We start from the raw sequence: 15,391 nt of genomic DNA on the forward strand, positions 1-15,391 counted from the left end.
CATTCTCTCTCTCTCAAATAAATAAATAAAATCTTTAAAAAAAAAAAAAGAGACCTACTGTTTGTATGTCTATTATTTGGCTGAAAAAGCTTTTATTTGTGTTTTTATTTAATTTTTTTGAAAAATCTATTTTAAATAGGACTAACCAAGTGAAGATGGACAAAATAATAGTAACAAACCCCTCCAGATGATCTCAGGGCCCTTCACGAAAAGACAGTGACATTGCTTCACTTTATCTATGTCAAGACTGGATGAGATAATTGTGACAAATCTGACTTGAAGTCTGTTTAAGAAAATCTCTGCTTTCAAATATATTTCCATCCTTTGTACCTGTAAGGATAGATATCCAGAATATATGACCTTTTGTTTTCCATCTATGGGCTTTAGATGTTCAAGGATAGTTGGTTTGGGGAAATGGAGAGCTAAAATGCTCTGGTTAGGAATGTGATAGTTTGGAGCTGACAGCCACAAAAGAGTGATTGAAAGATACAGAGAAGAATGTAGAAAATAAGAAGAATGTGGCCAGAGGGAATTCCCATATTAAAAACTGGCAAGTAAGTTTGAAAATAGTGAACTCTTTGAGCTTAGGAGTCATGTCTTAATTATCTCTTTATCTCTAGCTCCTAACCAAGTGCTGGTCTTTGCCTAGTACCTAAGTAAATGTTGAAATGAGTTATCTGAATTAGCTTATGCCATTTATACAATGGCCTATTAGGTCAGTAATATTTCCTGTTTACATATGACTATATCAAGGCTCAAATACTTAATTAACAGAGGCAGAGCTGGAAGGGGTTGGGATTTAAATGTAGTTTCCAGGAATCCAAAAACCCACAGTTTCCACTATAACAAGATTTTTCAAAATGTCTTCAATCCTATGGTAAAGTTGAAAAAGGAACAGTTCTGTTGGGGAAAAAATTTTTCTTCTACCTTTCTAAGTTCTTTGGCTGATCTAATAATTACACTGACATGAGGCAGATCAACAAGAGGAAAACAAAAGTTTAAAAACATGAATACATGGGAAAGACCCAAGAACTGAGTAACACCTCAAAATGACTGAACCCATCACCTTAAATACCATCTTCAGCTAAAGACAAAAGAAGACATTGAAGATGGGGTGTTTATTATGAGAGGTTGCCAAGAAAAGCACAGTCAACAAAAATAAGGTTGTTACACAGATTTCACTCACTGTCTTCTCCATAGACAAATTTCTAGAGATTGAGCCATTCCCTCTTCCAGGTATCGTGAGGTGTAATGAGACACCCTTATGAATGGAGATTTCCATTATAAATGTAAATGTTTCTTACAAAGGAGTAACTTCTACTCAGTTTTCAGAGCTTCTCTTGTGTCTGCAGTTTCTTAAAAATAACCATCTTAAGAGGTGCCTAGCTGGCTCAGTTGGTAGAAGATGCAACTCTTGATCTCGGGGTCATGAGTTCAAGCCCCACACTGGGTGTAGAGCTTACTTAAAAAAATAACCAGGGGCGCCTGGTTGGTGCAGTCAGTTAAGGCTCTGTCTCTTGGTTTCAGCTCAGGTCATGATCTAGAGTCTTGGGATCGAACCCTGTGTTGGGCTTCATGCTCAGCATGGAGTCTGCTTGAGATTCTCTCTCTCCCTCCTGCTCATGCTATCTCTCTCTCTCTAAAATAAATAAATAAATCTTAAAAGAAAAAAACAGCTTAAAATAATCAATATAAGAAGAGCCATATCTTGGGGTGGAAGAATTTTCTGTCCTTCAGTTCCATGGTTACAGATTTTCAGGAAATCCTGTACAGAGTGTTGTCCTTCCTGACATTTCATACAGCATATTAAAATATTAAAATCTCTGATACAACATTTATTTATTTAGACACAATTTATGTAGCATCATGGTCAGACTATTACATTTAGCAATCAGTAGCATGGGTGCAAAAAAAAAAAAATCTGCATTAAAATCCTTTGTTGGAATCCTTTAAACTTTCCACAGAACAAAAACTAAAATAACCTTTTATACAATTAGTCACAAATACACTCCTTGAGTTTTTTGCCCATACACATGAGTATTGTCTAAGATATGTCTTCTTTGTAGCAGCTAGGCCCTGCCACCACTGTGCTTGGCTGAGTTCACAAATCTGTTGTAATCTGTAGCTTTCTTGTCATTTCTCTGGCTCTTCTCTCCTGCTAAGCTCTGTTTCCTGGCAATAATTAAAACCTTCTGCTGTTGTCCTAGCTACTGCTCCTGCTGAAACCACCATAGCTGCCTTGGTTTCATGGTTTGGCGAGGTATAGCCCTCCACCACCATAGAGGCCAAAGCTTCTGCCTTCAAAATTCCCTCCTTTAATGGGTCCAAAATTTGAAGATTGACTGTTGTAATTGCCAAAATCATTATAGCTCCCATCATTTCTAAAACTGCTTCCTTCATTACCAAATCTGTTATAGCCATCCCCACGGCCACCATATCCACTGCCACCTTGACTGCCACCAAAGCCACCTTGCCCACTGAAGTCTCCTCCACAAAGTTGTCATTCCCACCAAAACCACCTCCAAGACCACCACCAAAATTTCCAGAAGCACTTCCACCTCTTTGGTTGGATGAAGCACTACCCATCTCTTGCTTAGATAGGGCTTTTCTTACTTCCCAGTTGTGTCCATTCACAGTCTGATATTTTTGAATGACAATCTTGTGTACAGAGTCCTGGTCATCAAATATTACAAAAGCAGATCCTCTTTTCTTGCCACTGCCTCAGTCCGTCATGATCTCAATCACTTCAGTTTTCCTATACTGTTAAAAATAATGTTCTTCAGTGTCTTTTTTAATGCCACCAACAAAAATCCTTTTCTCAGTTAAGTGGGCACCAAATCTTTGAGAATCTTCTCTTGAGACAACCCTGTTTGGTTCCACAACTCTTCCATTCACCTTGTGTGGCCTTGCATTCATGGCTGTATCCACCTCCCCCATGGTGGCAAACCTGACAAACCCAAAACCTCTGAGGCATTGGTTTTTGGATCTCTCATTACCACAAAGTTCATAAATGTTCCCCATGGCTCATAATGGCTCCTTAGACTGTTATCAGTTTCTTCAAAGCTCAAACCTCTGATGAAGAACTTCTGCAGCTATTCAGGCTCTTTAGGAGACTCTAACTTAGATATGACAGTGGTGGGCAGGGAGACTTTAGGGATGCTTACACAGTGGTGTCCACAGTCAGAAAGCTCTGATAAAATTTTAAGTTAAGCAATTGTTTGAACTTTGCTTTTTTGGAATTTCTCAAAGGTGGTTTATTGAAGTTTTTATGTCTTTTTTTTAAGATTTTATTTATTTGAGAGAGAGTGAGAGAGAGAGAGCACAAGTGGGGGAGAGGGGTAAAGAGAGAGAGAGGGAGAAGCAGGCTCCCACTGAGCAGGGAGCCTCACATAGGGCTGGATCCCACAACTCTGAGATCATGACCTGAGCTGAAGGCAGACGCTTAACCGACTGAGCCACCCAGGTGCCCCTTTAATTCTTTTTTAGGTGGCATATTTTTGAAGGGTGGGAGGAAAATAGCAGGAAATGTTTAATATCCATAACAGTAAAAGAAATTATATCACTGATAAAGAACATGATGAAATATCATAGTAAATACAGTCTAGAAGAAAATACGCTTAGATTATAAGAAGCTATTAAGAGAGTATAAACTGATAGTTTTTATGTTTTCACTACTCATAAGGGTATTATATAGAGCTTACTTAGTTATCTATATCCATATTTCCTAGAATAATAGGACCTATAATTGGAAATATACTTCCATTTTTTTAAGCATCTACTACTTCTCTGAAATAAAATGGACAGAAGAAATGGATTATTTTTCCTTCACTTGTTCAAATACTTGTCATTCAAGGGGCGCCTGGGTGGCTCAGTCGGTTAAGTGTCTGTCTCTTGGTTTCAGCTCGGGTCATGATCTCAGGTCATGATCTCAGGGTCCTGGGATTGAGCCTGGCATTGGGCTCTGTGATGAGTGTGGACCCTGCTTGGCATTCTTTCTATCTCCCTCTGCCCTATTCCCTCCACCCCCCTGCTTTCTCTCTCAAATAAATAAACAAATCTTTAAAAATACTTGCCATTCAATTAAATTACAAACTTCTATATTTGGAATTACAAAATCTGTTTCCATTTAGGGAGTTTATTCTAAGTGTTATATCATTAATGGCTGCTTCCTGTCTTTACTTTGTCAACCTGGAGAGAAAGAGGCAAATGAGTGTTTATTTGGGGTTAAAGCATTGCACTTTGGGGAGCACAGATTCAGGTGGTTACCCAAATAGTGTTCCTGCTTCTAAGGTGAAGGCAAAGGTTTTTTTATGAGGAAGAGGAAGGGGGTTAATTACATAACTTGAAAAAAAGAAAAATAAAAGTTTTTCTCTGGGTGTTAACAAGTTAACTTGGTTAGACATCAATTGACGACTGATTTTATCTTCAGAAACCCCACATCTATCAATCTTGTGACCAAAATGTTCATTCTCCTACTGATTCCTCAGGTAATTGCTTAAAACAATTGCCATTTTGCCCACTCCAAAGGTTTGCGCCCAGATCAAACAAAGGTGGGTAAGGCAGTTTCTCTGAAATGGCTTTCTCCAACTCTATTTTAAAATGACTTCAGTCAGGACAGTTTTTTACAACTTAAAGTTCAAACAGATTAAACTGTAGATGAAGTTAGAAATGCTGCAGTCTTGGGTACCTGGGTGGCTCAGTCGTTAAGCGTCTGCCTTCAGCTCAGGTCATGATCCCAGGGTCCTGGGATCGAGTCCCACATCGGGCTCCCTGCTCGGCAGGAAGCCTGCTTCTCCCTCTCCCGCTCCCCCTGCTTGTGTTCCTGCTCTTGCTATCTCTCTCTCTGTCAAATAAATAAATAAAATCTTAAAAAAAAAAATGCTGCAGTCTTTAAAAGAGGTGGTTGGAAGCAAATTAATTGAGTCCTAAGTAAATAGGTGGGCTGTAGAAATTGTACCTTATAAAAAGTTAGTTACCTGTAAGATATTAAACTAAAATATCCTCTTTTATAAATAAGGTGTTTGACAATCATATATACTCATTACTGATAGGCTTATGAGAGAGAAATAAGTAATATATGCTCATGAGGAAGTATTAACATAGCCCACTTAATGTTAACACCAAAGTGCTGATGCTTTATTCTGAATTTATTCTGAATTCTTATTCTGTTAAGTTGATTTGGAATAAGGCAAACTATAATAATAAAAATTAGGGAAATCAGACAAAACCTATATTAAAATTCTGGCATTTTCATCACACTATATACAGATTTTTCCATAGAAACTCTATCATTTTTATAAAAACTTCCTAAGTTAGAAAGAGAAAAAAATACTACAAACTTTACCTTCAGGAGAGGTACATAATGGGCATAAATATGTATTTATTTATGAAAGAAATTCTCTCTCTCTCTCTCTCTCTCTTTCTTTCTTTCTTCACTCAGCCAATCCTATAGAATGAAAATGGGTTGTATGTTTTCCCTAGGCTTTCCAACCTGGAGATTGATGAGGAGCAGTGAGGTTATTTGCTGTACTGTATTTACTAATATTAGCAGATGGTGGGCACTTGTATGTGCATTTGATTATGCAAAAATGCCATACAAATGACTTGTTTTGGTGATAAATTCCAATTATTTATTATTTTTTCAACTTTTGCAGTAGATACACAAAATTTGATATAACCCTAGAAATATTTTGGTTTACATTCCATTTATTTAAGGTGAAACCAAGCAACAAAAGAAAGTGTTCACCAGGTGCGCCTGGGTGGCTCAGTTGTTAAGCGTCTGCCTTCGGCTCAGGATCGAGCCCCGCATCAGGCTCCCGACTCTGCGGGAAGCCTGCTTCTCCCTCTCCCACTCCCCCTGCTTGTGTTCCCTCTCTCGCTGTGTCTCTCTCTGTTAAATAAATAAATAAAATCTTTTAAAAAAAAGTGTTCACCAAATATTTGTATTACTAGACAAACCTGGGGAATTGACAATTGCTCAATAATCTTAATGGACTACCTTTCTAATAATGACTTCATTTTTCTTGATTTTGATAGCTAGTTTCTACATTACTAAAGTTTTATCTCAGGATATAATGACCATTTTACAGGTGAGGAGGTAGAATTGTATGGAGGTTTAACTAATGTGCCCCATATGTACACAGTTAATTATCATTTGAGCTACTATTCAAAGCCAGATCTGTAAGCTTCAGAGTTTGCGCACTTATCCAATATACTTTGTAACAGTCAATCAATAAATCTTTGTTTAGTTTAAGTGAATTTGCTACCTGAGAATCAAAGTACCACATTAAAGGCTGAGAGGATTAAAGGAGTGAATTCAGAATTTGAGGGAATGGCAGAATGATTATAATGAAACTTGAATCTCTTAGAAAATGCTGGACCATGTTATCTGTGTTTGTGGAATTGGTGTGTGTGTGTGTGTGTCTTTGTATTTGGTGGTGCCTGATATTCATAGACTTTTTCAATAAATATTATAAAAGGCAATGATGAAAATTCTAAGTGGCAAGGCAAAAAGAATTTGGTGCTCCATAATTACAAAAGGCGAAGAAACCAAATTACTTTGAAATGAAAATACCCACATTCTTTAAATCTGTTCACACAGTTCCCAAACAGATTAATAATTTGCTTGATTTCTTTCTTTTACTCTAAAGCTACTGATGAATTGATTGAAAGTTGTGTAAATTACAGCAGGTGTTTCTTGTTTTTGTTTGGGCATAATACTCATAAGGAGGTAGTGAAAAGAAGTATGAAATGAGAGTAATCTGAGAATAGCAGGTGGAGCTCTTCCTCTCCTAGCTAAGGGCTCTATTTTCACAAAGTCATTATAGTTGCATGAACCACACACTGAGAAAACAAAAATTTGGGAATAAGCTAATATTAAAGTATGTATTTTAAAACACCAAAGTTGATGAAAACAATATACTTATTTCTCTTACTTCCTTTACTTGAAATTTTCTTTCTGTTTTGGGCTTTTCATTTTCAAATTCCAAGTTCATCTTCATCTTTCTGTGATCATCATATTTTTCCATGCCAAGAAATGTATCCTTACCTTACCCCAAAGCATACAAACCACTCTCACACGCAAATGCATATGTAGACACACACACACACACACACACACACACACTTATGCAGACAAACACGCAGAGGTGCACATATATACACATATAAACATACACGTAAGCACAAGTCATACGCACACACACATGCTCACCAAGATTAGGAAAATCACTTTGATAAAAAATATATTTATAATTTTTTAAAAGATTTTATTTATTTATGTGACAGAAAGAGAGGCAGCAAGAGAGGGAACACAAGTAGGGGGAGTGGGAGAGGGAGAAGCAGACTTCCCGCTGAGCAGGGAGCCCGATGGCGGGGCTCGGTCCCAGGACCCTGGGATCATGACCTGAGCAGAAGGCAGATGCTTAATGACTGAGTCACCCAGATGCCCCTATTTTGTCATTTTTTTAACAGCTTTATATTTCAAAAGTATCAACTATTCTGGCAAATGACAAAAGGAGGATTTTATTTTTTTATTTTTATTTTTTAAAGATCTTATTTATTTATTTGAGAGAGAGAATAAGAGAGAGAGAGAGAGAGAGCACATGAGAGGGGGGAGGGTCAGAGGGAGAAGCAGACTCCCTGCTGAGCAGGGAGCCCGATGTGGGACTCCATCCTGGGACTCCAGGATCATGACCTGAGCCCAAGGCAGTCGCTTAACCAACTGAGCCACCCAGGCGCCCCAAAAGGAGGATTTTAGAATAAAAATTATCTTTTTAAAATGAAAATTTGACACATATACAGTAAAACAAATGAAATCCGAATGTAGGCTTTATGAATTATTATAAGGGAGACATTTGTCTAAACTCATCAAGGTCAAGAAATAGAATATTTCCAGAACCCCCAAAACCTTGATTCTATCTTCTCTTTATAAGTACCATTCAGCATCCTGAGACAGTATCGTGCTGCATGTCACTCACCTTGGAAAAGACCAAAATTCAAAATTTGAAGAATGTCTTCTACGGAATGCATGTCACTTTCACACCATTGTAGAGTCAAAATATCCTAAGTCCAACTATCCTAAGTTGGGGATGATCTGTATACTTTATCTTCAATAACTAATTCAGTGAAAGCTTCAAAGATTTTTGATACTAAATTTATTAAATAATTTGCATATTTGTACTGGTGTTAGAAAAACAAAGGTTCTCTAACTTCAGAGGACCCATTTACAAAAAAAAAAAAAGTTCTGTACAATTGTAGTACACTTAGGTCGATTTACCAAATAATTCTTCAAAGACTCATTTTTTTTCTTTTTCTTTTATTTATTTATGTTTTTAGAGAGGGAGGGAGACAGAGTGAGGGGAGGGACAGAGGGCGAAGAAGAGAGAGAATCTTAAGCAATTTCCACACTCAGTGGATGCGGGGCTTGATCTCACAACCCTGAGATCATGACCTGAGCCAAAATCAAGAGTCAGAACACTTAATCGACTGAGCCAACATTTCTAAAGAAGACTCTTTCGAAAAGACTCAGACATTTCTAAAATCCAAAGTGTGGTGCATACTAAGGTGCTGAAGGATTTTTGTTTGTTTGTTTGTTTTCAACATCAACTTTATTATGAAAACTTCATAGTTTATTTACTCAAATCATGTATATTGTAAAACTTGACAACTACAGCTTCTGTCTAGGTCATTGAAATATTATAATTTGTTTAGATGCAGTTATGAATTTTTGTATGCACCACAGATCCAAATTCATTTCTGTAAGATTTGTTAATTTTGTGAGAACTTTGTGTTCACCATGGTGCTATGGTCCATAAAAATTTGTATTTCTATTATCACCATAAACCAAGCAATTTTATCTTTAGTGTTAAACTTTTTAATAAATTCACAAAAGCATTTATTATAAAATTATATGCTTTACCTTTGTCAGAATGAATTTCTAAACACTTTATTTTGACTCTTTAATTTCAATGAAAAAATTCTATTTGAATTAACTGATTTCTGCTTAAAGCATCTGATGAAACTACTGGAGTCACCACATTAACAGGTATCATTTTATAATTATTTACAGTAACTCATTGATATGAGAAAAAATTATTTAAGAGATTAGCCATCTGATCTAAATGAAAAGTCATGTTTCACAGGCTTACATGTTTCATGTATAAATGCATGTTCTGGAGTGCCTGGGTGGCTCAGTTTGTTAAGCAACCAACTTGATTTCAGCTCAGGTCGTGATCTCAGGGTGGTGAGATCAAACCCAAGGCTGGGCTTCATGCTGGGTGAGGAGCCTGCTTAAGATTCTCTCTCTCCCGCTCTGCAATCCCCTGCCCCCCACCCACATACGTGTGCTCTCTCAAAAAAAAAATGTATCTTCTTCAGTTTTGTTTGTTAAATCACCATTTTGGGGGTAGTTGTGTTAAATTTACTAACTTCTAAAGTGGATGCTGAGTATCCTTCCACAGAATTGTGTCTTATTTATTTTTTAAAAAATATTGATAACAATATCACTCTAACACGTAAGAAAATCATAAATATCATAAACATTTTGCAAAATGTTTGTGCATTTCAGTTTTCTAATAAATGAAAATCCCATAATTCATTTTTTCAGTTTATATTACTTGCATTTTATATGTAACTTTTGACTTTTGAACCATTTATTCTGAAACGGGTTATTACAAAATAAGAATATTATCAAACATCAGAATAAATAAAATAGCTATAGATGTACAGCTTATGATAAATACCTAAAGTACTGTAGCAAAAGTATTCAGATTATTATTTAGAAATTCCTGGGGCACTGGGTGACTCAGTCAGTTAAGCATCCAATTCTTGATTTCGGCTCAGGTCATGATCTCAGGGTCATGAGATTGAGCCCCATGTCGGGCTTGGCGCTCAGCAAGGAGTCTGCTTGAGATTCTCTCTCCCTCCCTCTGCCCCTCACCCTGCTTGCATGCATACTCTCTCTCTCTCTCTAAAATAAATACGTCTTAAAAAAAAAAAGAAGTTTTATGGCAGATGGCTCAGCCTTTTTTAAAAAAACATATATTTCACATCTATTTTAACTATAATTTCTTACATTTCCACTGACCCCGTAATTGGTGGCCTGGAAGCTTTCACATCTTGCAGACTGCATGCTGGTATAGGAATAGCTGGCTGGTAAGCCAAGTGGCTGCCCAGGGCCACAATGGTACCCTAACCAGTAATACTAAATGGAACAGGATGCTGGAACAACAGGTAAATTAGGACTATTTGGGGGAAACTATGATTACATGCATCATCAGGTCAGTAGATAATGCCAGATTATTATTCCAAAGTGTATGTGTAAGTGTTTCCATTGTTTCGTGTTCTCTTTGATGGAGTAGAATGGGACTTGTCTCTTTTGGTGTTTTGTTTTTTAAGTTCATTAAATGGTATATATTTTATTTTTATTCTCCATCTCATCCCTCAAGAGTTTCATCCTCTTTAATAAAGAAAAACACACATTTTAAAAATTCAAATTCATCAATATAGAATACAAAGCATTAAGACATACCAATGAGCACAATGCTTAAAAATGGGGAAAATGATTAATAATACCACTTATTGAAAAAGTGTATAACAGTTTCTTTGGAGGATAATTTTACAGTATATGCTCAGGTTAAAAATATGTATATCTTTTATACAAAGACTACGGTTCTTTCTGTGCATCCCAGAGAAATATTTATCCATTAACAACAACACTGGCAAACATTTTGATTAAAACTACAATATGATGATTTAGTACAAACATTAAATGCAATATTTAAAATAGACTATGTGAGCTATATATTATTGTGCAATGAAAATGTATCCAATGTAAATGTTTCCATGAAAAAAAGCAAGTAGCTGTATATATGGATGGGCAGATTTACCACAAAGCTAAGGAAGCATAAGATGCAGAGCACTTCACTTGCATGGGGCCTGTCCAATTCTTGGATCTGCCCCCGAAAATATGTACTTTATAATATCACATGTGTAAAAAAAAAAAGTTTTCATAAAACAAAAATGTATTTTTATATGTTCATGTATAGATACATTTTCTAACAAACAGATTAAGAATTCCAAATATACTCTAAATGCACAAAAATATTTATTTTTGGAGTTAGGAATTAACATTCAGAGTCTGAGTAGAGGCAGGAGAAGTTTGAAGATTTAACATTATATACATCATAAGATTTCTGTAGAATGAGCATATATTATTGTGTGAGTAATGTAATCGAAATAAAACTTATTTTTAGATATCCAAAATGTAGAAAAAAATACTTGATAGAATGTCATTTTCTTGTCCAGAATAGAAAAGAGATATACAGTCAATAGAAAAAGTTATGAAAAATAAAATTGAAATGTAGAGAATAGTTTGTCAGCCTGCAGCACATTTTCTGAAGAAAGCTACAGAGGATAAAAACAGAGGGAATAGTTGGAAACAATATTCTAAAGGATGAAGTCTGAGAATATTTATAATAAGTTTGTAGGAGAGTTTTCAGCTTGGGACTAACTTACAGGATTATGGTAGAATGATTTTTAGTCCCCTATGAAACCTCCCTTTGTCACGCTGGACAGTACCTCTCCTTCCCTACCTCTTGACGCTGCCTTTGGTCATGTGTCTGGCTTCAGCCAATCACATGTGAGCAGCAGTGAGCGTGTTCTGTTCGGGCCCAACCTGAAGCTGGGTGCTCCATCTTGCCGAGTCCCATTAGGTTAGCTGATTGCAAGACTAGCTGTAGCTGCATGATTATCAATGAGTGATGTTTTAAAACCACTGAGTCGTTTTTATACAATGGTAACTGAGTAATACAAGTGTCCTGAAAGATAGATAAAATAAACCCACACATAGATACAATGCAGTGAAATTTTACAATATCAAGGATAAAAAAAGAAAATTCTTAAAAGCTACCAGAAAAAAGGATTACCTTCAGATCCACAGCAATTATAGTGTTAGTAGACTTGACATTAAAAAGCAACAGAATTATATCTTTAATCTAGAAATGTATACCAGGTAAAATACCATTTAATAATGCAGGCAGAGCAAAAGAGACCAACATGTCCAAACACTTTCACATTAAAACTACAGTTACTGCTAAAATAAAGGCATCATGTGTGAGATAATAATTGTACATTTTAAGCATCATATAAAAGAAAATCTAACAATTTCAATCCTGATAGGAAAAGAACTTTATAACAGCTGGAAAAATTATTTGAGAAAAGGCGATGATCATGGCCTTAAGTGAATTAATATTTGCAAAGTTCTGGAAGAGTGGGCCATAATAAATACTGTATAAGTAAATTATTTTAAAAATAATCAACTTTGCAGACTTTTGAGAACATATTTTCTTACAGAAATTTATTGATTTTAATGTTAGTCTACTGGAGACTGATGAAGTAAATACAAAAGGTTAAGCACAGAGTTGAACTGAAAAACGCAATTAAAAAGCTTGTCCTAATAGCTATACACAGAACATTGTACCCAATAAATAAAAACTGTATATTCTTGGGGTTCTTGGGAGGCTTAGTCGGTTAAGTTTCTGCCTTCAGCTCAGGTCACGATCTCAGGGTCCTGGGATTGAGCCCCACCTCGGGCTCCCTGCTCAACGGGGAGTCTGCTTGCTTTTCCCTCTCCCTCTGCCCCTCCTCCTGCTCATGTTCTCTCTCTTTTTCTCTCTCTCAAATAAATAAAATCCTTAAAAAAATAGAAACTGTATATCCTTTTCAAGAGATACAAGACATTTAAAAAATTAATTATATTAAGAGTTACCAAGATATATGAAATATATATCTTTATCTGTCATCTAAGATAATATATATTATATATATTAAATAATGAATATACTCTCATATAATATAAGTATGTATAATATATATGAGAGCACATATATATACATATTAATGAAGTGTTCCATTCAAGAAGTTAGAAAACCAAAAATAAACCCTACACTAGAATGGAAATGAGAAAGGAAAGGACATAAATGAAAAACAAAACCAGGGGTTCCTGGGTGGCTCAGTCCATTAAGTGGCAGACTCCTGATTTTGGCTCAGGTCATGATCTCAAAGTCCTGGGATTGAGACCCGAGTCAGGCTCCATGCTCTGCGGGTAGTCTGCTTGAGATTCTCTCTCTCCCTCTCCCTTTGCCCCTTCCCTTCTCATGTTTTCTCTCTCTCTTTCTCTCTCAAATAAAATCTTTTAAAGAAAAAAAATCTAAAACAGTATAAACGATAACTAAAAATTCTTTTGTTTTTAAAGATTTATTTATTTATTTGAGAGAGAGAGAGGGAGAGTGAGCATGAGTGGGGGGAAGGGCAGAGAGAGAGAATCTCAAGCCAACTCCCAGCTGAGAGTGGGGCCTAATTCAGGGCTCGATCTCAGGACCCCGAGATCATGACCTGAGCCAAAACCAAGAGTCGGACGCTTAACCCGCTGAGCCACCCAGGCTCCCTGATAAATAAAAATTCTAATGAAGGAAGGGGGAAAACAGCACAACTAAACACACAAACACATGATAAAGTGTTCGTAACTCTAGATCGAATGTAGCTTTAAATTTTCCAAAACCTCACCCTTATTACTACACCGTTCAAAAAGAGATTAGGGCTAGATCATTTTTTATAAATAATCCTCTTTCTAGTCCAGCAAACAGAAAAAGGAGGCTGGCGGTGTAGAACGGCTGTGTGGCTATCCATAGTACTAGGTTGAGCAGGAGGGGAAGACCAGGCCTACACCCAACTTGAGGGAATAAAAAGAGTTTGGGTTATTTATCTACTGGATACTTAAGGGAGCTTGTACAGTGAGGATACAGAGTATAACAATCACAATCATGCATTCATCCAGCTACCAACTATTTATTATCTACCAAAATATGTGACATGTTTCTAGACACTGGTCATACAGCAGTTAAGTAAGAGTTGGAGGCTCTACTCTTAAGAAGCTTACATTTTGGTGGGGGTACCAAACGAGTCTAAATGAGTCTAAATGAATTAGTCTACATTAAAAAAAAAGAATATACATATATGCATTATCTATTTATATTTGTTAAGTATAAATATATATGCATTAATCTATAATATATATGCATTTAATATATATGTGCATTAAATATAGTTAAATTATATATGCATTAATCTATAATGATATATAAAGAACAATATGTAAATACCTATATTAGAAGATTGAGAAGTAATAAATACTCTGAGTTTATTAGAGAACTAATACATTCTCTGAGGAATTGTAAAGTGGGGTAAGAGAATAAAGTGTAAGTAGTAGTCCTTTAAATCCCTTCTTAGGAGCCACTGAGCAGGAGGCAAGTGACAGGGTGGTGGGTGTATGGTCGCTGGTCTACCAGCACAGCTCAGGAGATCCCTGAGCTCAACTGTGGCTGGCCTGTTGGAGGCCCCCATGAACCCCAGTGCAGGGCCAATGGGAAGAGACAGGCCACAAACATAGCCAGAGCCTGATCCCTGAACATCTCTAAGTCATGATAAGGACCTAGAATTTTATTCTATGTGTGATGGGAAGCAAAGAGACAGATTTGCGAGGAAGAATGACATGATTTATCATGATGCTTTTTAGAGGATCGCTCTGGATGCTGTAAAGAGAATGAAATATAAGGGGTCAAGACTGGAGACCTGGTGACTCGTCCAGAGGCCAGGGCAGGAACCTGGGTCCATGGTAATCCCCATCCTTGTCTGTCCCTCCAGTTTGACCTCACAACCGTCTATCCTCAACTCACTTGAGTAAATAGACATTATTTGAAGGCTATTGTTAAGATAGCCCCTTCCTCTTTCTTTCAAAAAGCTAAATATTCCTGGCACTTTTTATACTAATTTCATTCTCATTATTTAATCATTTGACTTGCCTTTGAAACCTCTCCAAATTACACACATTTGTCTAAACCAGTGGGCTCTAAAAATAGAACCCAGAATGTCCCAAGTAAGATCAGAAAAATTAAGCACACGATACAAATTTTTCTATTGGAGTTAAATGTATTCTGATGATTCATCCAATTGTCTTTTTTTTTTTAAATCAAAGGTTTTATTGCTGGTGGTTTTATAACATCTATGAAGGAATTGGTCATTTGAGAAAGCTGTTGTCTTAGGCCAGGTTTCCTGAGTAGTGTGTGCAGGAGGTTTATTGTGGGGTATTCTGTGGGTGCTTTAACACCTGCAAGGCAGTAAAGGACATAGGACTGGGCTGATGGAGAAGCTGACCTATTATAAAATGAGAGCAAAGTTCCCAGCAATGTCAGAACTGCTCTAATTGGAGATCAGATGTGGTCCTCACACTCCATATCCACCAATCAATGGATGCTGGGTGTCCTTGGATGGAGTTATAAACTTGATCGAGGCAGCTCTCTTTGGCCTGAAGACCTTACCTACAGAGGGACTC

General features: G+C 36.6%; 1 pseudogene; it reads right to left on the minus strand.

The window, feature by feature from the left end:
* Nucleotides 1-2,182: 2,182 nt before the first annotated feature.
* LOC110585993 lies at nucleotides 2,183-8,031 on the minus strand (annotated as a pseudogene).
* Between the last annotated feature and the right edge of the window lie 7,360 nt (nucleotides 8,032-15,391).

This window comes from Neomonachus schauinslandi, chromosome 6 (assembly GCF_002201575.2).
Source record: "Neomonachus schauinslandi chromosome 6, ASM220157v2, whole genome shotgun sequence".
NCBI classification, from domain to species: Eukaryota; Metazoa; Chordata; class Mammalia; order Carnivora; family Phocidae; genus Neomonachus; species Neomonachus schauinslandi.